The sequence below is a fragment of the Ammospiza nelsoni genome, chromosome 6 (assembly GCF_027579445.1).
Source record: "Ammospiza nelsoni isolate bAmmNel1 chromosome 6, bAmmNel1.pri, whole genome shotgun sequence".
Taxonomy (NCBI): Eukaryota; Metazoa; Chordata; class Aves; order Passeriformes; family Passerellidae; genus Ammospiza; species Ammospiza nelsoni.
In genome coordinates, this window is record NC_080638.1 from 46,714,368 (window position 1) to 46,742,317 (window position 27,950).

Here is a 27,950-nt window from a genome sequence, read left to right on the forward strand (position 1 = left end):
TATATGCTAATAGCAGCAATATGTGTAGCTCTAGAATTTCACCATAAGCAGTGAAGCTTTTAATCACAATAAGCCTTACGGGCCCGATTTATCTTTTTTTTTAAAAAAGGGATTATAATACCTACATAGGTGTTCCAAAGTGTATTTCCTTTACATCAACTTTTAGGACCCTGTAAAATAAGAAATGAATGGGAAATGATACCTCAGAGGATTGGATTATTAATAAGGGGTGGATTATGCTTAACTTCTTCAAATCCCAAGAGGAAATGGAAGCCATGTCATGAAGGCTGGGTGGTGTTTGGACAAATGGAGAACCAGAAGCTCTGCCAGGAGCCCACAGAATCATCATTCCAGAGGTAGCAATAACCTACAGCCACAACTGGAATTTGCACAGGCCATAAAGGAACAAAACACTCCTTAGCACTCACCATGCTGCCTGTAAAGGTGGTTTGGTCTGTTTATACCAGTAACTATTAGGAGTTTGCCTTTTTTATGGCTGACAGCCCTGTGTGTCCAGGTGGTCTCACTGTTTCAATTATATGTTCAGTTAGGTCCCATCTGGCACAGAAACCCACTTGCAGTTTTGCCATTGTGTTGCTCAGGGCTGACTTAAGAGCACAACAGCAATTTGAGCTTCTTCCCAGGACTGCTGGGCAGTGGCTTGCACTGGGGAAAAAAACCTGAAAGAAAGATAGAAAATTGGAACTGAGTTCATCTTTTGTAGATAAAGCATTCAATTCCAGTGAACTTTAGTGACATCTCACCTCTCTCCATTAAGTGCCTGAGGATGCTGTGTCCAGCACCCCAGGACAGTTAACAGTTTGAACTGCTCCCTGTTTTCGTTAACTCACATCCTGCAGGAATGCTTCAGACCACTGTTAGGTGATAACATCTGTGATCTGAGATGGGATTTTTCACACAGCTGTATGGAGGGCAAAAATATTTCAGAAATTAGAAATGTTGTATGATGCTTTGAAGCTAGAATGATTCTGAAATTATTTTGCAACTTTCAACAGACCAAATCTCAGTTTTGCAATTTTTTTTTCTAATTTAATAATGTACACATGACACTAAGCTTGTCACCAGAATTTTTATAAGCATCATATATACCCTTTCTGATCTGCTTCCAGTCTTACCATTTCAAAGCAATAATTTTATTTCAGATGTCAAAAATCTGCCAATGTTAAGTGTTAAATTCTTTCCAATGCATGAGAGATTAATTACTAAAGTACATGCTTCATTCCCAGCGCTGGATAAATGTCAGACACACAAATGCTCATTAAAAAGGTAGGTCACAGATGTCCATGAAATCTTGTTAAATATTCCCCCTTTTTGCAGAAATTCAACATTTCTAAAAAGTTTAAAAAATAATATTAAATTCTATCCAAGTTATTTCCATTAAGATACTCAAACCAAGTCAGTCACCTGATCTGATAATATAGCTGGCTCTGCTTTGAGCACCAGGTTGGACTGCAGGTCTCCTGAGTACCTCACCACCTGAATTATTTTGTGATCCTATTAAGATCATCACTTGTATTTTAGACAAATATCACTTTTATTCCATCAGATACAATTTTTCATAGAAGCCATTAAACAAATTTATCCTACTGACAGTTTGCTAAGTTACTTTCAATATGCAAAAAATAAAGGCATTTTGAAAGGCAAATACAAGAAAGAGAAAATATTGACTTATGCTCTGAAACATTCAGTCACAAATGTGCTTTAAGAATCCTTCATGCCATCTTCTGGGTAAGTTTCAAAAGTACCTTTAATGGCAAAAATATAAGAAGTAGCAGTTCAGGATTGCAAATGTCACAGCTGCACAAAGAATAAAATAAAGAAACCAGACTGCAGTGGTTTCTTTATTTTTAACACATGGATCAAATGAAGCACAGCCTGTAATTACATTCCCAGAGAGTAGCACAGATAGCAAAAATTGATAGCTATCATTTGGATTATATAGTTACTAATTTAAATCTCCTCTAGAAAGGATAACCACAGGCAGTAGAAAAAGCTCGTACCTGGAAGTTATTATTCTGAGGAAAGTCTGGTCTTCTTGGAGACCAAATTTTCCTTCATCTCTCCTGACTATGCACAGAAAATCTAGGTGCTGGGGGCTAGCCCACCCTTACAATTTCCCCCCTTGAGCTCTCCTAATTAGACAATAAGGGCTCCCACAGCCCAAGAGATTCCACCCCTGGCTCTGAGCAGGACCACCTGGACAGATGTGCTGTTATTGTCCTTCACACAGTTGTAACATTGCCTGGCACAGGGGGAAACTGCACCTGACAAAGATCTTATAGGGGTTAGATATTATGGTTATAAATGCAAGCTGTCTTTAAGGCAATCTACCAGGAGTTAATCTCACCAATAAAGATAAAGAAATGCAAAGAAAATTTGTTCTTTCCCATCTCTTAGACAGAAAATTTAACCTCCTCCATTAAAATGTCTTCAGATTCTGAAACTGCAAAATGTAAATTATAATGAAACAAATATGGTATTAGAACAATTCTTTACATCCATAGATAAGAAGTGACATTAAAAACTGACTCAAGCTGCTAAAAGCAGCTATGCCCTCAATGTACAGCTTAGCCTGCCTGCCCACTGCCAGCCTGAAGCACCAAGGCTCAGCTCCCAGTGACCCCCCTGCTCCCCACAGTGAGGGCACATCTGGAGCCACCACACAGCTGCCTTATTGGTAGGGCTTGCACCACAGGGAAAGCACAGAGAAACCCCCAGAGATCAGCCTTAAATATCAATCACTATCCTCTAACTCCTGCTTCTAAATCTTTCACCTACCCTAGTGATTGCAGCGTATGAGAATCTGGAAAAAACAAAAACATAAGACTTACTATTTCCTTCCCAGCTGAACAATGGCAGGGATAGCAGTGACGACTACACACTGCAAACATTCAACAAGTCATTAATGCAGTGCTGGAAGATGCTCAGGTACCACAGTGGTATAAGGACTACAAACTTTGATATAATCTGTCATAAGACACATAACAAGGTACCTTTGACAATTTTCAGTCCCTAAAATCAGCTGTAAGTGCTTGTATAATATGAGGGAGAATTTGGACTTTTCTGGGTGCAAGCAAAACACTTGGTGTGTAACCACACAGGGTCTTACATATGCAACAACCATGCAGTATACACAGCTAAACTCTGGTTATTCTTATTAAATAACTTAGAATTAAATGAGAAATTAAATTACAATCCTCTTCCTTTTAATTCCATAATTAGGACACTAATTTTGAACCATTATTTTATGTTAGCAAAGCCACTAAAATAAAATGCATCCTTATTATTTTACAGAGATAAAATTGCTAAAAATACCTCAAAAGCTCAGAGTTATACAGATTTGGGTTGCTTTTATCCTTTCTTCCTTTGACAGAAAGCATTTCATTGGCAGTGCTAGAAATAAAACTGTGCTTGCCATAGTCCAAAGCAAATCTTGTTTTGTTTGTAATTTTTGATTTGTTTTATCCAGTGTGAACATTCATTGCAAATTCCTGATGCGATTTACGTCATCAAGTGTCTGAATTTCAGGGTAACTAAATGGTTTAAATGGTTGCACCGAAGCAAAACCATAGAGGCATTTGAAATGTTAAGGTTAGAAGCAATCATGAGGTCCAAATGTTATCATAGTGCCACTGAGCTCACCACCTAACTCTCTTCCCAAGTGCCACACCCACATGATTTTTGAACGCTTCCAGGGATCTTGGTTCTGCCACTGCTCCGGGAAATTCCATTGCCTGAAATCTGTGACTGTGTGCGGAAACTCAGCACAGCATTCCTGATGTGCAGAGTTACTGAGACAACCCTTGGGGGGCTCGGAAGTCACGGAACATTGCCAGAAGTGTTTGGTGGTTAGACTTTGATCCTGCACAGGAAGCAACACCTGTATGAGGATGGGAGGATCACATGGGGATAAACGGTGAAGGGATAGATTAATTATAGAGTGAAAACACAGGTTTTGGAATCTCGGTACAGGGGGGTTCTAGGGGACAAGATGGAGGAATTAGGGTGTATCCTGTCCTTCTTCTTCTTGTCATCCATCTTCGATGGTGATGGTGGCACATTGAGATTGGTTCTTACTGAATGTGCACTTGTCAATAAGGGTGAAAGGTATTGAGGAGACAAGGGAAATATCTTACATGTAGTTTTTGGTATAAAGATAAGTGACTGCCCCGAGGGCAGTCAGTGTGCTCATGGCTGGCTTACTGTGTGGACCTCTGTCGGGCTGGGAGAAAATACTGTAGATAAGAATTAATAAGCAACACTGAAGAAATGAAAAACCTGAAGACTCCTTTCGTCCTTTGGAGTGCGGGCTGCCTCAAGGCCATCCAGAGCCTTTCCAGGCCATTAGAACAGCCGAGGAACGGGACAACTGTGGTCACAGGGCTTTTTAGGATGAGAGAGGGACGAGAATGTTGACTCCATGATCAGAAGGCTTGATTTATTATTTTATGATATATATACTACATTATAACTATACAAAAAGGAACAGAAAGAAAAGTTCTCAGAAGGCTAGTTAAGAATAGAATAGAAAGAATGATAAAGATCTGTGTCTCTGCAGAAAGCGAGAGCAGCTCTGCCGTGAGTGGTCAGTAAATCAAAACATCCACAGGAGACCAATCATGGATCCACCTGTTGCATTCCACAGCAGCAGATAACTATTGTTTACACTTTGTTGCTGAAACTTCTCAGCTTCAGCAGGAAAAATCCTAATGAAAGGATTTTAATGAAAGTATGTCCGTGACAGAAAACCATTTAACTGAAGAAATTCTTCCTAATGTGCAACCTAAACCTTCCCTGGTGCAGTTTGAGGTAGTTTCCTCTTGTCCCTTGTTAGCTGGGTGAAGAGCCTGGTACAGCCTACAGCCTCCTTTCAGGTGGTTGTACACAATGATAAAGTCTCCCACGAGCTTCCTTTTGTCCAGGCTGAACACCCCAGCTCTCAGCTGCCCCTCACAAGACCTGCTCCAGACAATGCACCAGCTCTGTGGCCTTCCTCAGGACATGCCCCAGAACCACAGGGTCAGTCTTGAGGTGAGGGGACCAAAACTGAGCACAGGATTGCAGGTGTGGCCTCACCAGGGCTGAGTAGAGGCACTGCTGAGGAGGGGAGGCCTAGCCCACCACAATGTGCACTAAATACACCTTCTACTCCTCTTCAAAACCACTGATCTTTCTTTCCAAGTAAAATAAAATAAATAAATGGCTGTCCTGCTGTGCTAAAGCCTGAAAACTTTGGCCTAGAAGGAACTAAATTTTCCCACTGCTTAGCAAGTGAATTTGAAATGTTAGAGTAGAAACAGTTTTGCAGCATTACCTGTAGCGGTCACTTCTGTTCCCATAATGAGGATTCTAATGATAACACAGCAAATCCTGAATTATTTCTGCTTGTAAAGATTTGTAATATTAAAATGGAACCGGGCAGAGCACACAGCCAGGTCTCAGCTGCAGGAATGTCTCAGATTAGCCCATTCAAATTACCAACACGGAAGACCTTACACTGTATTTGCTCAGAGCAGGGTTTAGGGAAAGGTTTGAACCCTTGCTACTTTTCAGGTTCTTGTTGTGGGGGTTTTTTTAGTTAATTTTTTATTTTAGATAATTCAGTACTTTCAGAATCTTACCTGGATTGATATTCAGAGCCAGAGAGCAGAGTTTTTCAAGATAAAACTTTCTTTGATGATAACATTTCAAGCCCAAACATTATGCTACTAGCAGAGAAAAAAATATTTATCCCAAAGCCATTTATTTACTTTATATTTTAAGAGATTGGAGCCCATAAGAACTACAGTGCTTATCCTCTCAGAAGCACATACTTGAATGAAAATAGGATGGAATTAAGCAAAATTCAGGGAAGAAGAGCCAGACTCTCCTTTGGTGTAAAGCTGCTGCTAGGGGCCTAAGCTGATATATAGCAGCTGGCAGTTTGGCTTGTGTATTTTTAGTACAAGAAAAAAAATCAATGCTTTCAGATTCTGCTTCCATTCTCTCGTGACACACTGGTATTTGGGAATATTTCTTTTCAAATATCCTGTAATTGCCTTTGGTAACTATTAATATGCAAAGGAGAAATGAGAGATAAATCAACAAACTTACTTGTTCAAGCAAAACTTAAAGGCCCAAATAGTCTAGATGACTAAGTGTGTTCTTGTGGTTTTATGTCCCTGAGGCTGCAGGTGGGAAGACCACTGCAATTACACACACACAAGAAAAAGGTGTCATTGTGGCTTAGGATTAATCAACACTTTCTTGTAAAACTTGTACAAGTAGATAGTGGCTATAATTCACATCACAATCTTTCATTTCATGCCAGAACCTTTCAAAGCCACCATTAACACACTACAAATCCTACATTTATGTTCTAAGTAATGTTTCTATTATCCAGCCTTTTCTATTTAGTCTCTCCACATACCTAAAGATTCTGTACAAATTCTCCTCAAAAAATATTATTTCTTGTCTTGTCAAAGACAGTCTTTCCTCCCTTACAGGCACTTGGAATAGTACTGCAAAGTGTTACATCAGCTTTGTAATTTGGTTACTTCTCTACTGACTCCCCCTTTTTCTATCTCTTTGCAGACATGACATCTCCCAGCCCATTTCTTCTTTAATTTCTAGAGCTTTTTATATATCAGCCCCTAATCCCAGACTCATTTCTTGCCATATCATACTTATAACCATCCACATTTGTGCCTTGTTTCCCCTCATCCTCATTGCTCCTCAAAGGTGAAGCAGAAATCACCCACGTTTGCAAAGGACTGTTCTTAAACCCTTCCCTCGCCACAAGGGAGGCAATATATTTGCCAGCCAACTGGTGTTATTCAGTAGAGAATATCACTCGTGCCATTTCAAATAAATCAATGCAACATCAGATTTCTGTTTGTTTTCCTCCTGTAATTACCACAGACTACACAGAAACAGGGTTTTATTTCTCACAGGAGGCCAAGTGGGCTTCCAGTGTCAGGCAGCTCTTACAGTGTAGCTCTGAGTGAGCCTTTCCCTATTGCTTACTGTAGGACAATCCTTTGGATCACAGTCCTCCTTCAGTTTGCTCCTAATGGTAAGCAAAGCCACGTGGGCACTCGTGCCAGGCAGTGCTTACACTGACTCAATTTTCTATCACAAAGGGCCCTTTGCGCTGCTGGGCCTTTGGGAGAACCAGGCTGTGAGAAAAGGGCTCTGCAGTAAATCCAGCAGCAGCTCCTGGCTGGAGAATGTCAAACAGACAATGATGGCCCCACTGTTGCTCCAGGAACAGCTCTTCTCTTTTCCTGTCCATCCTTTGTGCCTAAGCTAAGCTGTGCAGGCCCTTGCTTCTCATGGGAAGAACAGCATGAATTTACTACATTTCAGTCTCTTAAAATATGTAATGACTTCACCTATAAGCTAAAAAGGAAAAATTGCTCTTAACAGAGAATCCTTATTAAAGGAAAAGAATTTGCAGTCACTGCTAGCCAGTCATCCTTGAACTGAGCATTCATGTAAAATTTGCATACATATTTGAACATGTACAAAAGTGGCATCACTCTACTTCTTCTAACTGATACTGTGCCTTCAATATCACATGAGGATCAGTATGCTTATTGAAATGCTGTGGGTATATTCTCTTCCCATCTCCGGGAACAGGAACATGAGAAATAAACTAACTTAGTTCTAAATTTATTCCTCAGATTGACACGTATATTTGCCTTGATTTTGGATAACTCAAGAAAGCAGTTATTAAAACTTTGCTGTTTATTTATTTGATTTTTGGATTTTATTCTTATAAGAAGCTAAAGAAAGGCTTCTTAATTTTATTTCTCATGATTAAATAATTTCCTTTTTCTTATATTCCTGTAACAGAGTTACCCCTTAATGGAATAGTGAAAAGAAAAAAACTATTTTAAGTAAGAACTTTTTTACTCTTCTGGAATGTAAACAATAAATTTAAAAACACGTTACCTTAAATTTTTCATATCTATAAGATACAGAGAAATTAAGAGAAGGAAAAAAGAGAGAGATGAACTGCACAGCAGACAAGTGATGCCAATATTCTACTATATTTTGTGCTTTTGCTTGCAAAGGCAGATTAGTACAAATTGAATTTTGCACTAGCTCTGCAAGCTCTGACTCCTACATTTGATTCTAGGGAATATGATTAATTTGAATTATTTAGGTGTCGCATGAATAGCACCAGACCAGTTGATTGCATCTTGATTGAGTTACATTTTATTTGTGTGGTTAGATGTTGCCAGTGTAATTATTCTTATAAAAAGGCTAAATAAATGCACCTTTTTGATAAGAAACGGTGTCTGTGATTTTTCATTTGTATCATGTTATTAAAGATTTTACTTAGGATACAATGAAATCTGGCTAAAGGGGAAAAAGAGAAAATAATTTGCTGAGCACCAATGCTTCAATTAATTAACTTCTGATTCTGGAAACAGCCGTAAGTGAAAGAATCAAACTACTGTTTTGTACATGAATTATCAGCAAGTGCTCAAAGTCATCTGTCATGGTCTAGTTTTGTAGCCTGACAAGAAGAATGAAGCTAGCATTTTCTGAATTCATAGAACAGTTTGGGTTGAGGTTTACATAATATCCACATTTAATTAGAGTGGAACCAGTGGAGACACTGAATCCCTCTTCAGCCTGGCAGCAGGGTAAAGGGCTTATCATCTGTCCTTCACAAAAGGTTAACACAAAGTGCATACATGTTTTCATGTCATCTAGCCCTTGGTTCAATCACATTCTCAGCTTAATGTAGTGAGTGAACATTTCTGCAGTCAGAATTTCTCATTACCGAGATGTTATTATTCTGGGGATTTAAGCACTCATTCAGTTCACTCAGTTATTCTGTCAGGATATCCTTTGCCAAAAGAGACTCTAGAAATAAAACATTTCACTGCACTGTGTTAGTAGAATGAAAACTCATTCTTTCTCTTGGTCTTGTTTTTCTTTTAGAAGAAAAATTATTCCATGGTATCAGATAACTATGTCACTGGGGAGAAGGCCTCTTTGTAGCAGCTTGTATTTTTTCCTTGTCTACAGCACTCATAGCACTGTGCCAATATCATAACTACATTTCTGAGAAGCAGCTTTGCTTATCCCAGATGCATAGATAACTTGCAGAGACCTGTTATTCATAAGCAGTGCTATTTACAGATCCCCAGCACCTGAAAATGAAGGGACAAACATTTGAGAGCTCAGGGTAAGCTTGAAAGCCTCTCAAATCATAGTTACATGCATTTAGAAATAACTTATGCAGGCTTTGGGGCTACAGCTGTGTTTCTCTACTTATACTTCCACCACTTCCTCTTTATTTTAATTATATAATCAATTCTATATTATGTATATTGTCAAAATATACATGTGTCTCTTACACACACATATGCATGTAAATAAAAATCTCTACAGATTTTCAGGCAATGGTTCAACCAAAAAATTGGAAACTTTGAATTTTTTTTTCTAAACAAATATTAGACATATGCTTCATAAACCTGTGCTTAAGTATGTTTTTTAGCAGTGCGTATGATCATGCACTTTATGTTGGACAAGGGGATCTTTTACATCTTCTCAGTTCCATCAGAGTCAGAGAACCACTATCTTTTATCTTTTCTAGATCATACAGGAAAGTTGTCCTAGTTACATGTGACATTAAAATCTTTTAACCCCAATATGAGTAATATGTCACCACACACAGTCTTGTAGAAATCCTGCAGCAGTGTTACAGAAAGACACACTCACTTCTGCTACAAATACAAAAAGACTGCTTGAATCTCTTTTTCTTTCCTTCATTCAAACATGATATGTGCATTAGATATTTCATTTAACTATGAGACAGACATAAAGCTCAAAAGCTCGCAAATGCACCTATCCAAAGAAAGCCATGCAGGAGTCTTATCCAACTGCAGAGCCTCTTATGTGTTCCCAGAGATGAAGACCAGCCAGCTCAGCCACAGCTGACCACGCTTCCCCAGCCAACACCAACTCATTTTTGCTTCCTTGTTTATCATAGACCATTATCAAAGACACAGAGAAGTTTTAAGGTCAGCAGTAACTACCCACAAGCCAAGCCTTAGCTTTTAGCATTGAAATATTTTGGCCACTTCACCGCTTAGAAAGCTGCACCAAAATAAAAGCAAATACCACAGTTCCAACTTTAAAGATTACACTTCCTTTAGATGAAAGAACCTGTGGCAGCTAAATGTCTTCTTTAGCACAGATCCCTCCTGAGAGAGGAATAGAACATTCCTGGTAAGTCTGTTGGCACTAGAAAACAATGCTATGCATGGATCAGCTCACTGAGATATAACCCTTGGTTTCTTTGGGATCTATGCACATCGTTTACAAAAGCAGACAAAAAGTACTCATTTCAGCCAGGCAAAATATTATTCTAGAATATTTTTTTTAATTAGATTCTTGTCTTGCAACCATAATAGAAAAAAGATCTCATTAAAAATTTACCTCTTATTCTAGACAGGCTCTAACAAAACCAGTTGTGTTCAGAAATTAAAAGTGGACCTCTTAAATTGCAAAAAACCAAACAAACATGCAGTACAGGCATGCTTCTGTACATTGATCCTAATCCACTCTACTGTTATCAGTCATATTACCTTTCCATCCACAGCACTAACACGAAAGAACAATTTGAAGCATTTGCAGAAGTCTTTCAGATTATTCCACTGCACAATTCTTACAATATTTAGCTGCTTCTCTTCACAAGCTACATAAATAGCCCCGTCTCTAGAACTACCATGAGTATCATTTCTGTTCTCTTATCTTTACTTCAAAAACATAATTTCATCTTTACTGAGATATTACCTAGCTACCATATAGAAAACTTAATTGCAGGTAACTGCAATTTTCAAAAAAGCAGTAATTGTCACTGGATATTCCAATTGTCGCATTTACCTGCAAAAATTAGAAACCAACTGTTGCATGTATTATTTGATGAAGATGTAAAGCAGGATGGAGAGAGACTATTTACAAGATCATATAGTGATAGCACAAGGAGAATGGATTCAAGCTGAAAGAGAGAAGGTTTCGATCAGATATACAGAAGAAATTCTTTACTTTGGCCATGCTGAGGCACTGAAACAAATTGCCTTGAGACTTTGTGGATGCCCCATCCCTGGCAGTGGTCCAGGCATGGTTGGATGGGGCTTTGAGCAACCTGGTCTAGTGGAAGCCATCCCTGCCCATGGCAGCAGGGTGGGAACCAGGTGATCTTTAAAGTCCTTTCCAACCCAAACAGTTCTGTGGTTCTGTGATTTTTGAAAGAGCAGCAAAAATATTCAACAAATTAGGGGTTTTTCTCATATGCTTGTCCTCAAGTCTTTCTCCAAAAAAAAAAAGAAAGTAAACATGATAAATAGAAGACAGACATTTTTACATGTCTCTTTGGGTGATGTTCAAAAGTTCACCTGTACCAGACTCAACTGCATTTAAATTTTCCAAAATTTTTCAAGGAAGCAGGTTATTGTGGCATTATTACAAGACATTCAATGGAGGAAAAAAAATTGGCATCTCTGCAGACTGATTCCACCTTTAAATCAATATTGAACCACCTTCTGAAAATGCTGAAATTTTATGATCTAATGGAGAGACTGTCCTTTAAATAAAATGTAAAATGAAGTAGGATTTAGAGGTTATGAGCCAGATCATAAAAATCCTGAAAATCATATTTCCAAAAAGAAAAAAAAATATGGAGAAGGTAGTTTCTTCCTGATCTCTTAATCTTTAACAATCACTTGGCAACATAGCAATGGGGGTGAGGAGAGGGAATCAAAATGCTTTAAAATGAAAGCTAACAAAGCAGCAACTGCCTTCAGTAAATTCAAAGAGCCCTTGAGGCTATCTTCTACATTCCCATAACATCATGTTTTAAACTGTTTGCTTGTCCCCAGAAGATGGAAGCTTATTTGTTCTGAACAAATGGCTGAAATTCTCAAGCCAATACTGTGATGTTGTACAAGTGTCAGAAAATCCACAAAAATATTAAGGGAGATGGGAAAACCTTGTTGACGCTACCTGCTGTTGACCTATTTTGCTTTGTGTAAACTGCAATAATTCCCTTTGTGACTATAGTTTTACTAGTTGTAACAGAGAATGCCAATTACTTCTGCAATTATTCCGTGTTTATTATAAAGCAGAAATCTGCACTCATTCTAGTTCAGTAAAGAAGGGCAATATCTGACAATTTATGTCCATCAGTGTTGCAACAGCATGACTGTACTAGAATTTTCTAACTCTAAACACGGAGTCATTTGCAGTTCTCAAAAGGCCTTTTGAGGAGGGATTCAGTGTGGAGATCATACCAGATCAGAAATTTTGTCACTTGATTTCCATGCCTGGTTTTCCTGGCTATAAGCTAATAGGTGTTCTTCTTTGGGCTTCAGTCTGTTCATCACCCACTGCCCCATCACAGGACAAGATTCCCAGAGCAGCAGGAGAAGTTTGGAAAGTGGCCATTCTCCATTTGTCCCATGGGTTCTTGCTCCTCTCACCCATGCTAAGATCCACAAGGTCCTGTCACTGGAAAAGGACAGGGATGTGTCTCAGCTGCCTCTTTGGCTCTTGTCCTGTCAAAACTCCTGCCACAGCTGGTTTGACTTTCAAATCCTTTGCCAGAGAAAGGGCAACATAGTCAAAAGAGGAAAGGTGGTCATAGAAAGAGGTAATCCAGTACACACCTTACAGCTCTGCCCCAGGCAGGACCAGCCATATCTGATTATTTCTATCATTCAGCCATCTCATTTCTATATCTATATCCTGTACCTTGTATGTAAGCTGTAGATATTTATTTAATAATTTTCCTTCTATCATTCAGACCACACTAAGCAAACTGGAGCTTGATAGCCTTCTGAAGCACAATGTTCTGAGCTTTTCTTTTCCAACTGGCCTGATCAAGGCTCTTCAGTAACATCAGAATGTCCTGTACCAATTGCTTGGCATTTGTCCAGCATTGAGATGGTAGAGTTTTATTTTCTTTCTTTCTCTATTCTGCTCAGGCAAGCCAGGCTTGCTTAATTTCCATTCTTTTCTATCCTTTCAAAGTGTAACATCATCATATGTGGAACAATGGCTAGCTGAAACAAATCCAAGTACTCCGGGCCTTTAATGCATAACTGCTGACAACATTTGTTCTCCTGAGATTGCAGACACCTCCGTTTCTCACCAGTTTTAAATAAACCAAGCCATTTCTCCTATACTGAGATGATGATTTCCCTTAAAGTAAGTAATTATATCTTGTCATAATACTGAATAAATCTGACCAACTGTCTGGTTGCCTTACACTTAATCAGCCTCTGAGGAGTTTAAACCTTCAGTGCAGCAAAGAATTCTTCCCATGTCCCAATATATTTCTGTTTTGGATATGCTCTACAGCTGGAGTCAACAGATAACATTATTTATAAATGTCAGTTTGAGTATAATCTATCTGACCCAGCTCAAATCTTTTGGGTCACAGAACAGTTTATCCAGACCTATCTTTAACTTTTTCATTGTTAAACCCCGGGAGGAGATCTCTGTTCTTCACATGCAGGTAGGAAGGCATGAAATACAAGAAAATTATAATTTACTTCAAGGGAAACAATTTCCTTTCTTCTGAAATCAATCATAATGGCATTCATGTAAAGAAAGAATATAGAGAAAAGAAAAAGAAATTATATGCTCTGTTTGGGCATCTTGAAGGAGCATTTAGAAGCTAGAAAATTAATTTTTAAATCATGAGAACACCAAAGCACAAGAGATAGGTGATTTAGCTACTTAGTAGTCCAAATGAGGGGGCATCTCCATAGACTTTCCAGCAGCTCAGAACCCTGAGCCATAAAAAGGAAGAAAAAAGCAATTACAACAATTTCATTGTAATATTTGACACTCTTTGTTAATTGTTAGAACCAGATTAAGCAAAATTTATCAAAGTCCTTACAATCTGACATAGTTTTTTTATACATGTTTGGTCTGCTTCTTTTTACTTCAAGTTTTTGATGTTTTGCCAGACTTGCAAAGGAAGAAGCACTCAGATTAAACAGATTGAAAAAACATGCTCTATCTTCAAGAGTTCATCAATATCACAAAAAAATATTTTCTTGAGATGACTGGTCAAGTCTAGATTATGCTAGATTAAATTGAGTAAAATCTGTTATCTGCTACAGTAAAGTCTCTTCCTTTCTTTTTGTGAATTCCCTGATATCCCTTGCCAGGGATGTGCTTCATAGAAACTACTAATTTCCAGATTTATATTTGCATGGCAATGAACAACAATTTGACCTTAGAAATAAAATTAATCACCGATTCTCTATGAGTTGTCATAAATTTCTTACATATATTGTGCTACAATGGGAAGCCTCTTAATAAATCCTCTTTGATACCATTATTGAAGAATAAAAACTTGACTTTTTGAGCCCACAAAATGAGGAATGTCATGTAGGGTGTAGAGGAATCTGAGTAGTACAGAGTAGGCTGAGAATCTACAAGAAGTGAATGACAAAGTGTTAAATATTTCTGAGCCTGTTGAAGTACCTGTGGGTTTAGGATATAGATTTTTTTTCGAGTTATCCCTTTGTTCTTACAAATGCACACTTGAGGAGGAAATTCATGGAGCTGTCAGTCAAATCCCTTAAGGCTTTGGGAAGATTAACTGAACCATTAGGGAGATTAGTCTTTAAACACTTATAACTGCCTCTTCAACCTCAAATGTCAGTGCCAGGCAGATGGGCTGAATTTTTCTATTGCAAGGGATACCTAATAACAGTGTCTCAGTTTCCTTATAGTCCATCTAATTACAATTCACAGAAAGATGTATTGAGATGTACGGCACAAGAAATCCATATGTCCCAGAAAGGAACCAGCTCTCACCAAATTAATTAAGACAACAACACTTAAATGCAAAGCTGATGATTGGTTTTAGGAATAATCTAGCGTATTTCACAGAAATTTTTTCTTACACCTTAGGAGCTTGAATGGCATTCTGTCCACTGCAGTAATTCCACTGAATATTGAATTCCTGATTTTTAGGAAAAAAAAAACTGCAGAAAAAGAATAGATAAATATATTCTACGTACTTGCAGAGTATGTGAGAATATAAAGATGCTTCTCTGCTGCAAGTCTCACATAGCATATAATCACACTATGCAATCTGAAATTATATACATAAAAATTAACGTGAATATAGACCGGTGGAATGTGGATGACATATTTCAGTATTAGTTTAAAAAATTCATTAACAATATTCAAGGGATTATCTTACTTTGAAAAGACACAGGAAATTCAGAACACATGGGCTGTAAAAGAATTCTTTTTCCATCATATCTATAGCCTTTACTTTGTCCTTGCTGTTACATGAGTTTATTCACCCACGTGATGCAAATAATCAGGATGCCTAGATGCTTCCAGTTCCTTCCTTTCTTCCTTCCCTGCAGGACACTGAAAACTCTTATTTTCATAGATAGAAATTCTTAAGTGGCCAGAGGAGCTGTTAGTATTGAATTTTCCAAATTAGATTAAGTATCACGTTCAGACTGAATACCACCAAGAATCACAAGACTGGTATATATATCATTATATGCCAAGATATGTAAAAGGAATACCTCATTTTTAACCTGAAACAAATGCAAATTTAGAAGAAAAACACATAAAGGAGTCCTGTAGGAGCCATTTGCTTTCTTAGTGTCAGAACCCAGCAGATCCCCCTACATGGGCTGGCACCTGATCCTCCATTCACGTGTGTGAATTCTCTGTCACGCTGCCCAGTGCCAGGAGGCCACACTGCCAACCCCAGAGGTTGGGGCCATGGCTAACAGAGACCCGTGGCTGCTGCCAAGGTCCTCTGCCTCAGGAAAAACAGGCAAAAAGTGAACACACAGGATCTTTCCTTTTCTTTCCTCTCATCCTGCATGGAGTGGGACCATTTACATTAAGCTCCTCCCAAAAAGAGTTTGAAGATGCGTAAGAGGGGGTCACAACTCCCAAAGATAAGCTGAGGGTTTTATCAGAGCTAGAAAACCAGACTCAGAACAAGAATGAGAAAGGGAAATCAGATGTCATCAACTCCATTTCTCTGTGACTACAGCCTCATATTGGTGATGTACATAGATTTCCACATAAAGGGAATCAATAGGACCCCTGTACCTATCTGGATAGTTGTTTGCATACCTTTTTCAGTTGTTCACATATCTTTTTCCAATTCCACACACTTTTCTGGAGTTTTCTAACCACATTTTTTCTGAATAATGATCCATTTACCCTAAGAAAGCTTTTTATTTGCCTCTTATGAACATAATAACATTTTCATTTTTATCTTTATTTTGAATTTATCATATGCTTAGTCTTTTTCTCACATCGTTATCTGCCAATTTCTGAGATCCCACAGGTATTTTAAATTTCAGAAATTCTCTTTTTTCTGTACTTGCTCTGACAAAGTCATATCAGCATTAAATTTCTGAACTGCATCACATTTGTAGTGTGATATATGGAGTAATTTTGGGATTGGCAACTCCCTGACTGTCATAATTCTAATATTACTTCTTTGAGTGATTTCAGACAAATTGAATACCTGCTTCAGTTTTACATCAAGAAAAAGGAGATAATATATATATATTATTTAGCACAGCACTTCAACAGTTATGTTAGGTGCTACATGCATAGATGCAAAGAAAAGGATATAACCTACTCATATTTAAATACTTTTCTTATCTATTTCTTTATGAAAGTCACTTAATGATTCTTTTATTTCTCAGTTAGTTAAAAACCCAAGTAACCAATTCATTGTACTGAGCATTTTACTGTGACTCACTACAGAGAGATCTATGAAGGTGTCATTTTCCCTTTCTCTCTACCTCAAAAAGTGAAGTATAGACAATCAAGGTCACCAGGGAAACTCCCCTCCCAGATTTCAATTCGTTCAAGCCCAGCTTTTAGTGGAATACTTTAAAAATTAAGATACATTTTTGAAAGACTGTCTCTCAATGTCATAAAAGAACTTATAATCATGAAGAACATAAGAATTTTTAAAGTCATGAAAAAAGAAGCCTAACTTGGAATTCTCCCCAAAACAGTACAAGATATATTACAAAGATGATGGCAGATTATTGAATCAAATCCTTCTGTGAAATACTAGATATTATAGTAACAATAATACCTTGAATGCCCCAAAAAACATTCATTTTTAAAGAAGTTTAAAATATTTTATTCAACATTTGTGTTTTCCATATTTTTGTTTAACCCCAAATTAAAACCAGCTGACTGGTAAAATTGGAACCAAGAAAAGAGAAAATAAAAGAAAAACAGTATTTATGTTTCAGCTGAATACTAGGCCCTTCTTTCTATTCACTTCAGTGATGCCTGTATAACTTCCATCAGTGAAGCCCAATAAATACTTTAAACCTTTGGAGAAAAAAATAAAAGGGAAAAAAATCACAGTATATATTTTTTTTTATACAATTGTGGGTCTGAAGCTTAAATCTACTACAGACATTTTAACAGCTTCTAAGACACCAGTTAATAGCTTCCCAACAGGAATAATGGTTTTCCCTGTCTAACCTAACAATCCTGTGGTTTGGGCTAGGCTTCTTTATTATTTTTAATTCTCTTTTTTTTTAGATTTTAAATATATCAGTTTCTTTTGGTCTAAGTACAGCTAGTTTTACCCTCCCAAGAATATTTATGCAGGCCAAATACTTGAGGTCTGCATCTTGAAAAGAAGCTGCTACTACCGAATTAAATTTTTTCCAATGAAAAATTAAGATGACATGACAGAGCTAGCTGAGATGGGCATATATTAGGATATAAAAAGGCTCTCCCTGTGGCGGTTTCCACACTTTTAAAAGTTAAATATGGTACCTTCATATTTAAACATCAATCTTGAAAGGTCTTTGCACCTAGACAAGGACCAGTGGTACCTACAGCCACAGGAAACAAAATTTGTATAAAAACAATATAGGAGCTCATCAGAACTTTTATGCATTTTATTTCCAAAAGACTGGTACAGAAGAGCCAAATTAAGCATGAAGAGAAGCTCCAGGAAATGGAAAAAATATCACAGCTATTCTCAGTTTCAGGGTAGGACCAGTATTCCCACCTCTACCTTCTGAATGTAGCAACAGCCATACAAAATACTTTTGTAAGTTCTGAAAAGCCCATCCATCATTTCAAAACACCAATACAACCTGTACCTAATGTACCAATCTCTCAGAAATAATCGCTAGAAATATAAACTCACAAATGTTGAAATGAAATGAGAAAGATGCAGCCAATTACGGCTTCCTTACGTTGCAATACTCTGCATTCTGTGGCAGAAAGGATAATTCCTCACACACTGCAAGCCATCAGAGTTTTACAGATTGCATTCTGGAGTACACTTCAATTTTTTTCCCATTTTTCATTATTGTGGAGGAAAAAGCCAGGAATAAATAGGTGTATTATGAGGAATAATAGGCGTTCTGACTTCAGCCTAAATAATAAAGCAAGATTGAGGTAAGATACTAGTCCAAATGTGAATTTACTCCTTCAGAAGTTTATTCTGGTTAATATAGTAGTCATGAATGCTTTGACCTCCAGTATGATTATAAAGAAAATACCAGGGTAAAGCAGCTGATTTACACTCACCAGAAAGATAAGTAGATGCATGTATGAGAGACAGAAAATTTAATACTGTGGAGCTATTAGCTAAACTCTTTATTCCAGGTCTCCCATTTGACAAGTGGCAGTCATTAACAACTGGGAAGAAAGACAGCAGACGTGCTTCAACAGACATCATGGAAAATTTCTATCAGAATTAAAGGATGCTCTAAAAACATCACCTCCAGGGAGAACATTATGCACCCACTGATTTTCTTTTTTCCTTTGATTTGAAAGGTTCTGAAGACTAATGAGGGCTCAAATATGCAGACCTGAGTCATGCTTCTCTCTTTACTTAAGAAATTAAGTTGTCTATCAGCCTCAGTTACACAGTTCTACAAACAGTTAATATTCAGCACAAAAGTAGAGATGCTGGCTGGAAAAAAAAAGGAAAAAACAAAACAAACTAAAAAACAAGAGCATCTTGACTCTCCTATAGCTATGAGAAAAGCAGCAGAAGCACAGACAGATTTCAAGTGAGCTTCCTTATGCCCAGGCAAAAATACAAAAACATTAATTTACAACAGCCAAGACAGCTGCTTCAAATTCACTTTAGGCAGCAAGGCAGCAGTGGTGCTGCTTCTCCATCCTTTATAAATATATCCATCCTGGTGTTCCCCCGCCTCTGAGGAATGATCCTCTGGCTTTCCCTGATGCAGGATTAGCCAGATAATACAGACAGAGTCTGTGGGTGTGTGGCTCTCTGTGACATGAGAAGGAATATTATTTGTCTAACAGCAAGCCAAAGATTTGCCTGTAGGTAATCCTGACCCTCTGATCACACACAGTGCATGTAGGTGTGAGCTTAAGCATGCAGGGAGAGCGAGGTACTTCAGTAGATCAACTGATACAGTTGTAAACGAAAAAGACTTTTGGATGCTCAAGTCTTTGGTTTACAGTTGTAAACGAAAAAGACTTTTGGATGCTCAAGTCTTTGGTTTACAGCTGTAAACGAAAAAGACTTTTGGATGCTCAAGTCTTTGGTTTACAGCTGTAAACGAAAAAGACTTTTGGATGCTCAAGTCTTTGGTTTACAGTTGTAAATGAAAAAGACTTTTGGATGCTCAAGTCTTTGGTTTACAACTGTATCAGTTGATCTACTGAAGTACCTCGCTCTCCCTGCATGCTTAAGCTCACACCTACATGCACTGCGTGTGATCAGAGGGTCAGGATTACCTACAGGCAAATCTTTGGCTTGCTATTAGACAAATAATAGTTTTGGCCTTATTTGTTCTTTGAGTCACCTGTTGAAAGTTAAGCAACTTTATATGAAATTTTTCAACACTTCTTTATAATTCTGAATTTATTTTATTTTCACACAGAATGTAGGGCACCTGCCTTTGGTGAGTTATTGCTTAGGCAGGAGGACCATGTAAAGGGAATGTGTCCCTGATCTTTTGCAAGGACTATTTCAACTGCTTGCAAGTGTTGCCATTAAGACATATGGAAAGATACAAGGAGTGTGTTTTTTTCTTTCATACTCCCACATCATTTCCATAAAAAAAATGAACTGATCAATGTGTTCTCAGAGTTAAGGAATTTATCTTCCCATAACTAAATCAGTATATTTTTAAAGTAAAGTTCACCCTGTGTTCTTTCACCAAGCACACTTACTCTGCTGCACATATAAAGAAATGAGATGGAGTCAGCAATCTCTGCTGCCATCTTCTGCTGCTTCTTTCCATGCAACCAGCACACAAGGGACAGAAACATTGAAATCCCATGCTTTCTGAAATTGAGTGTTACAAATGAAATGCTGTAAATCAAGAATCAAAGCTCTGTCACAATCACAGAAATTTGTGAAGAAAATGTTTCTGAATCACACTCAATCACCTTTATAGCACAGAATTATCCATTATGATATGTGCTCCCATCTCACTGGGGCTCTGATATCTCTCATAATAAGTTTTATGTTCTCCACAAAAGCTTCCTCCTTCTAGCATTTCCTTAGAGCCAGAGGCTGCTGCCCTTTGTCACAGGGTAGATATTCCTTTTGTAAGTGCTTCATATTATTTTAATGGGACACAAATCCACTCAATCCACTTTTTGAAACAATATATGTGTTGGGGCACAGTCTTTGAATAGAGTATTTTCTCCCTCCAGTAGCAATTTCCTCAGATATGTTTATAATTCCCTCATTTTCTCAATGTTTGGTGTCAGGTCAAACACCATCAGAACAATTTCTTCTGAGACATGGAGCTGGTTTGCTTCCCATTGTCCTAAATTCTTAACCTATCTTCTGAATATGGGTTAACTAAACTACCTTTACTTTTACCCTTTACATGTATTTTGTACTTAAGTCCTTATCCCCTCCCTCATTGCCACTCTTTTCTAATTCTTTTGATATTTGTGATTGTCAGCTTCTGTGTGTACCATCCAGACCATTTCTGCTGCCTTACAACCATAACCATTTTTTCTTCATTCACTGCACTAAATCCCATTTGTTTCCTCTTCCCAACAAATCTCAGTCATCTATTGCACTACATCTTCTGCAATGAAATCATCAGCATATACAACATGGATTTGCATTAACTGGTCAGCTTTTCTAATAGCCTTACCAAGAAATAAAAGGGAAAAGAGCTGCTGTCTACCTGCAGTGTCAGAGCTATCAGCTGTATCTTCCTAACAGTTTCATTAAAGATGCCAAAGTTTTGTGACTTTTGGGTGTAGATAATACATTATCACATGCCTTTTTGAAGGGAAAAAAGCACAAATATTTTTACAACACTCCTCCTTGTTCAATGGAATAAAAACATGATGTAGTGTTTTCTGTTAGTTTGATTGCTCCCCTGTTTTCTGTACATATAGAACATAAACATAGCAAGAATAACAGAACAGTCAAGAATCTTTGATTTCTTTTCTGAATGTTACCCCTAGATTTTTTAGTTCTCTTCTTGCTCTTCTACATATAGATGTATACCTTTCCCATCAGGGGACTAAAATTTAAATCTCAGTCATCATTTTTATCCTTCATCAAGTACCCAGAACTGCATTTTTTTCCAGTGAAGACAGGAAATAAGTATTAAACTAAGTCTTTAGTCCAGAAAGAAGTTAATATACAAATTTCAATCTATGTCCTAGAGGAAAAACCTTGATTGTTACCACATGCAGTGCACAGATTCCATGACAGGTTTCAGGGACTTTCTAAATATATCCACTCTCCTCAACTATTGCACAATGACAAGCTTCATAAAAATAATGTCCTTTCATAAAGTTTTCCCCTCTCTTTACTGTATCCTTTCTTGTTACCATGCTGTGCTTCAAAAGAAATATTTCTCATTAAACTTTGTCAACTGGTTGTTGTATTCTATTACTCATGAGTTTTTTATCTTTCCTGCTTTATCTGTTTTTCATAATTCACATTTAAACTATCTCTGCCACAAAAGCTATAGAACCTTTGTGACACCACACCTTTAGAAATAAAAAGGATATAATTCTATATCATCAAGCATAAAGTATCCCGAAAGGATTTGTATAAAGAAACACAAGTTAATGAAAAGCCAAATATTACTTTTTTATTAGTATTATAAGCCCATATTCTGCCCTTCTTCTCCTTAATGCCCCAGACTCCCTGTTAACCAATTTCACCCTTTCACTGGACATTTCAGAAATGTGGTCCATGATGGTTTCTGTGACCTTGGTAACCAAAATAGTTTTTTGGTCAGATCTGCTTGGTTTTTTGCCCCTTCACACTTACTGCAGCAAGAACTCATCCCTTGTACAGCTCTTGGTACCTGAAAATGCCTTCCTTCTATCTTATATGCAGCATCATTCTGCTTCACTGTAGCATTCTCATTTAAAATATGTTTGGAAAATATGTATTAGTCTTACTTGCTTAATCTCTATTCTTTTTCTCTTAAATCTGAATTCCATTAAAATGTTCCTAACTAGAAGCCTTATCTACGTAAGGAGACATTATTCTGTGGGAATGTTCTGCCTCATTTGTTGGGCATAGATTAAGAAACAGACAGAAGTAATAAGAAATGGAAGAATGCTGTCTTTTGTGGGCAGGAAGAAAAAAGGGCTTTGTCATGACTGCATTGAATTTTGTTAGCATTTCTGTAAAAATGACATTTATTCTTTCAAACACATTCCTTGATCACAAGGCAACATACTGCCCTGTGTCCAGTGTAGTATGAGTGTAATGAGAAAGCAAGCAAGTAAAAGAGAAACAAAACAACAACATATTCACAGCTTCTTCGCATTTGTTCAACAGCATAATTTTTTTCTTGTAAGAGAAATAAATGTGGGAGTTGGAAGTACAAGAGTGTCTGCAACCTGCAATGCCCAGGGAGTTTGAGAGCATGGTACCTCATGGTCACTTGTGTCAGCACATCTTGTGCTCCTGTCACCACATAACTGCACCCTCAGGCCTCATTAGAAAGTAAGTCCTTACAATTATAATCTTGTGGAAAGCAGACTTTTGTCCTGAAATATCTTTGGGCTGAATAGCTTGTCATCCACTGTGTTTTTCCTTAAATACTTAAACCTCTGCAGAAATGGGCACATAAGAGTGATGACAACACTTAGAGCAACATCATTTTAAAAAGCAGAAGAATGATCAGTGTTTTCTCCTCCTGTTTGTTCTAAACTCTCAAAACTTTTAATAGAGTCACAAAAATCTGTTTTGCCACTCTTTCTATTTGACTGTGAATAAGTTAAGTTTTCAAAAGTGACTCCTAGTTTCACTCATCTCAATTTGAATTCTAAATTTTCAGTTTTCTACTTCTCAGTTATGGAAGAATTACATTTTTACATCTTCTAATATATACTTCTGGTCCTGTAGCCCTTGCAAAACTGATTTCTGGACATCTAAAAATAAGTAATCAAAAATTACCCCAAGCATCATATTCATGAAATAGAAAGTAGTTCACCACTCTTTAATCATTCCCATTATTTTACATTATTAGTCTATCTCCAGTTGTGTGAAGAATGTGTTAAAACATTATTTAAGCAGAGCAAACATAAATGAGCTGCACAAACTGATTTCTGAGACATTAGTTTTACTAGTTCACTTATTTCTTTCTGCTTTAGACAAAAAAAAAAGACCTATGGTTGTTTGTTAATGGCAGAATTCAAATATATTCTTTAGCTATCCTTAACCTTAGACTTCCTGCAAATACCAGGCTGTCAAACAACATTTTTGGAGTCAGCTGCACACATTTGATTGAATGCTGCAATATCTCTGCATAGAGGAATGTCTAAATGCTGCCTTTCTTTTCTCCCTTATCGCTGGCACAATGCGTTGCCCCATTGAGCATCAGCAGCCACAGCAGTTGCACCTCCAGAACTGTGAAAAGAGTCACAGGACTTTTCCCTTTAATTACGCCAAAGTGCAAAACAGCCCAGTTTCCCCTGGTGATATTATTTCCTTTGTGATGAAGCCTAGATTGGATTTATGCTTTCGCTCCAAATGGCAGATTAAGAAATGCATGAATATTAATTTGCAGTATGTTTTGAAGCTATGTTGACAGTAATTCTGTGATTACTCTCTGGTAATTGTATCCTAATAATGCTAGTTGTTTATATACAACTTCAAAAATAAATATGAAGCAATTTCATTAGCAATGGACTCTCAAGAGATATTTCATAATGAGGAAAAATTTCCCGTGTTAAATATGGAGAGGCTGCAGAAATATTCAGATACAAACAGGTGTAACATCACTAAGGCAGACAGATGCAATAAAAACTTGCAAGCATTTTGGCTGGAATTTTATCAATTACCTCTTAGAAATTTAACTGAAGCACATAAATTGGACATCTGGCCTTGTTTCACAGTCAACAGAGATCACTATAAGACAATTCAGGCTATGAGAAATAGGCAATAAAACCAGAGAACAGAGCTGAAATTAAATATTCAGGGTGTAGGTCAAGGCTTTGTTTTATCATTGTGATCAATGCCTTTAAACACCAGAAGGAATCCAAAAGATTCTCAGGATTAGTGCAAATGCCAACCTTCAGCAGGAAATTATGACAATGGTAGTTCTGGACACATCACATCTTTCTGCACCACTGTGCTATCAGGGACCATCTAACTCAGGTGGCATGCAAAAATCACAGCTTGTGAACTGAGATTCACGAGTGAACACAGCTAAAAGGTGGGGATGCTATTACATGATGAAGTCAATCTTGGAGCAGTACCCACACCCCTTCACCAACTTCTTTTCAACCTTTTCTTGGACATAGAGCAAACTCCTTGCTTTCTGCACCAATCTGATAGCTACTTAGTAGTTGCTATGTAGTGAACAATTGAATAGCTGTCAGGGCTGGCAATGCATGATGATGGATTAGGCAATTTTGGCAATCCTTACTGTTGGCAATTTTGGTCAGTGAAATTTGGAAAGAACTTCAGCATCTTTGGCTGAAAAGGCCTCTGTTAATGCCAGTGATTAATTATTAACAAATGTGCTGTTATTATTTTAATAAGCCTCTCAATATGGTTATTCAGCTGTAAAAAAAGCTCACAACTCTTTAAAAGTTTGCTTCAAAATACAGTCACCCTTTCTGCTTCCAGCATGAGCCTGTATCCACGCCCAGGGGGATCTGCTGTGCCCTGATGATGAGCCCCACAGTGTGTCCATTTTACAAGTGCAGTGTGAGAGGTCACAGCACAGCAGATGCAGTCCTGCTTTTCAAGTACAGTCTGGAGGTCTGGATTCAAACAAGTTATCCACAAAATCTTCACCTATTATGTTAAAAAAAAAAAATTTAAAAAAGGCCCCAAGATGCTGATCACTCTGCCAGCAAGGAAGGTCCCATTTTCACTGCCAAAGGGATCTTGAAGCACCCTTTGCAGCCAAAGAGCTCCAGCTGTCACAGACTGAGCACCAGATTTGCTGTTCCTGAATGGCTCCATCCATCTCCTGGTACAGAGCAACTCTCACACACACCAGCAGGAGCCAAAATCACACACTGCAGGAGAAGGAGCAAGGATAGGGACTACACTCACTCCTATCCAAGACATTTTTCCTTAAAAGAGCCCATCCCCTCCTATCTGGTGCTGTCTGCCAGCCACTGGGCATCCCCAGCTCAGCCGCCCGCTCATTGCGGAGGCCATTCCCAAGCGCCCAGCCATGTTCTGCTGAGGGCTCCGGGGGCTCAGCATGGTCCTGGCAGATTTAAACCCTGCCACCTGCAGCAGGGCTCCCCTTTGTGCACAGCCCTTGGGGTGGGCTCAGGACTGGGCAGGAGCCTTGTCCTGGAGCAGCCCCATTTGCTGGGAGGCTCCAGCAGGAACAGAGTCAGGCACAAGGCACTGATGGACTGGAAGCTCTAAACATGTGCTGCAATCCCTGGCTCTGTTGCCTGCCATTCCTAGAGCTGCAGCAGGGCTTGTGGGTGATGTTCCCTCAGCAGGGAAGGACAGGCTCACAGGGAGGTTAGGGCGATAGACCAAACAAGCCAGCACCAGAGAAGTTTTATTGGGCTCCCTAGCAGAATGTGGTTGGCCTTCCCCCTCTGCATTTCACCAGAAGATGTGTTTAAATAGAAATCCATCAGCAAAGGTTATCCTTGAAATAGTTTGGGCCATCTTGACCCACAATACTCTGCTGAAGTCTCTGAGGCATCTTGGAAAGGCCATCATGTCCCCCAGGGTGCATGCACCCAGTCCTGCTGTGAGCAGTGCTGACTGACTCAAGGGCCAGCACCAAGCACCTCTTCTGCACTTAACCCTGCAGACACCACAGTAAGTGACAGAGGCTGCTTGCCATGAGGACATTGCCTTGCACCCACAGCTGCACCTACTGCAGTCCCAGTGTATTCCCCAAACACTTAGCAGATACTGTTACCTTCCTTAGAGAGGGAATTACAGGAATTTGATTGCTCATTTTGGCCAGTACATCAATGAGAACACAGGAAAAAAAGCTCAATAATTTCTCCAATTCCACAGAAAAAAAAAACAGTGTTCCAGTGAAGATTAAAGTTCCCTAGAAATATTTATCTTGTCCCGTTCCACTTAAGTCTACTTCATCCAAAAGTCCTATCATTCATTAATGTTTCTAGCTCATCACTTCCACTACATATTACTCCATTCTTTTGCTAATTTTTTTCTCTCCTCTTTTGTGTATCAGCTAATTCATAGAGTAACTCCATTCTATGAATCCCAGAATGTCTTGGTTGGAGATATTAACCTTCTTTAAAAATACCCTGAGAAAAGGAGGTGGGAGCCTAACTCTGTAATAGATGTCTCTCTATGTCCTGGATAAATGCACTATACACTTAGAGCTGTTGTTACCACTCTTGCAATTCCATCCTTGACTTTTGCACCTGTTGATGTGGCCTATCTGTGAAACATAGCCATAATCTTCATAAAATTAACCTAAACACTTTTCCATCTCCAGATGTCTTTACAGACCTTAAATGAGGTTTTTCAGGCTGTTCCATGTCACTCTTGGAGGAGATGCTGCAGTAAATACCTGAATTCCCAGCTGAAAAAAAAAATTTGGGTCTTCTACCATTACTCATCTATATGCCTACCTAGGCTTTTATGCTGGATGCTGTGACTGCAGAACCCTGCCAGGTTATTCAGACAGTGAAATGTACCTCGGAGGGGGTGTCGGTCTTCTAACCTTTGCAGCATGCTGCATAAGAAGTTTGACCTCTGTCCTTCTGTATCCTCTGGCTGAAAAAACTAACTTCAAACTCAAACAGGTGATTAAAATGAAAAATCAGATGCAGTTCAACATTCACCCATAAATCAGTCATATAGAACTTAGCCAGTTTCGTGGCAAAACCCTTGGGCAGCCACAGAAACAACACACACAACCACTACATATTAAAAATGCATTAAAGTTCAAAGGAGAAGATTGAAAGGAGAAGAGAGCGTGCATTTCCAGGCAATTTCTTCTATTCAGAGAAGCAATAGCTTCATTTAGGAATGCCTGAGCAGAAGTGTCCATGTCACTGCTATTGTTTTGAACCATATTTATTTTAGGATCACAGCTCTTTTAAGATCATTAATCTTATCATCTAACAAAACAACAGCTAATGTAATAATTTGTCCTGGGCTACTTTATTTTATAAGCAGCATGAGAGAAAATGTTTGAACTCGGAGTTTGGACAGAGAAAAGCGTGGACGAGGTCACACATACTGTGCTGTGTCAACAGCTATCTAACCAAATACATTTCCTTTCTCAAAAAAAAAAAGCAAGGAATCATCACAGCCTATGAAACAGCTGTGCTGTAAAAATAAATTAACCCTCTTAAACATTATTGTGTTATTATATTGCAAGGGTTCCATATTGCTAGAGTTTCATACCTCCTTGGTGTTTCTTGTAGGCAGCTCCTCTGGGCACTGACTCTTCCTTGTCCTCACAGCAGCCAACTGACTCCAG

At 38.3% G+C, this 27,950-nt stretch overlaps 1 long non-coding RNA gene across 1 annotated transcript; it reads right to left on the reverse strand.

Moving 5' to 3' along the window:
• Positions 1–537: 537 nt before the first annotated feature.
• Positions 538–27,945, reverse strand: LOC132075036 (uncharacterized). Its single transcript, XR_009418701.1, has 3 exons — positions 27,875–27,945; positions 765–922; positions 538–680 (listed from the first exon to the last, which is right to left on the reverse strand). It is a non-coding gene; the product is annotated as an uncharacterized LOC132075036 (long non-coding RNA).
• Positions 27,946–27,950: the final 5 nt, after the last annotated feature.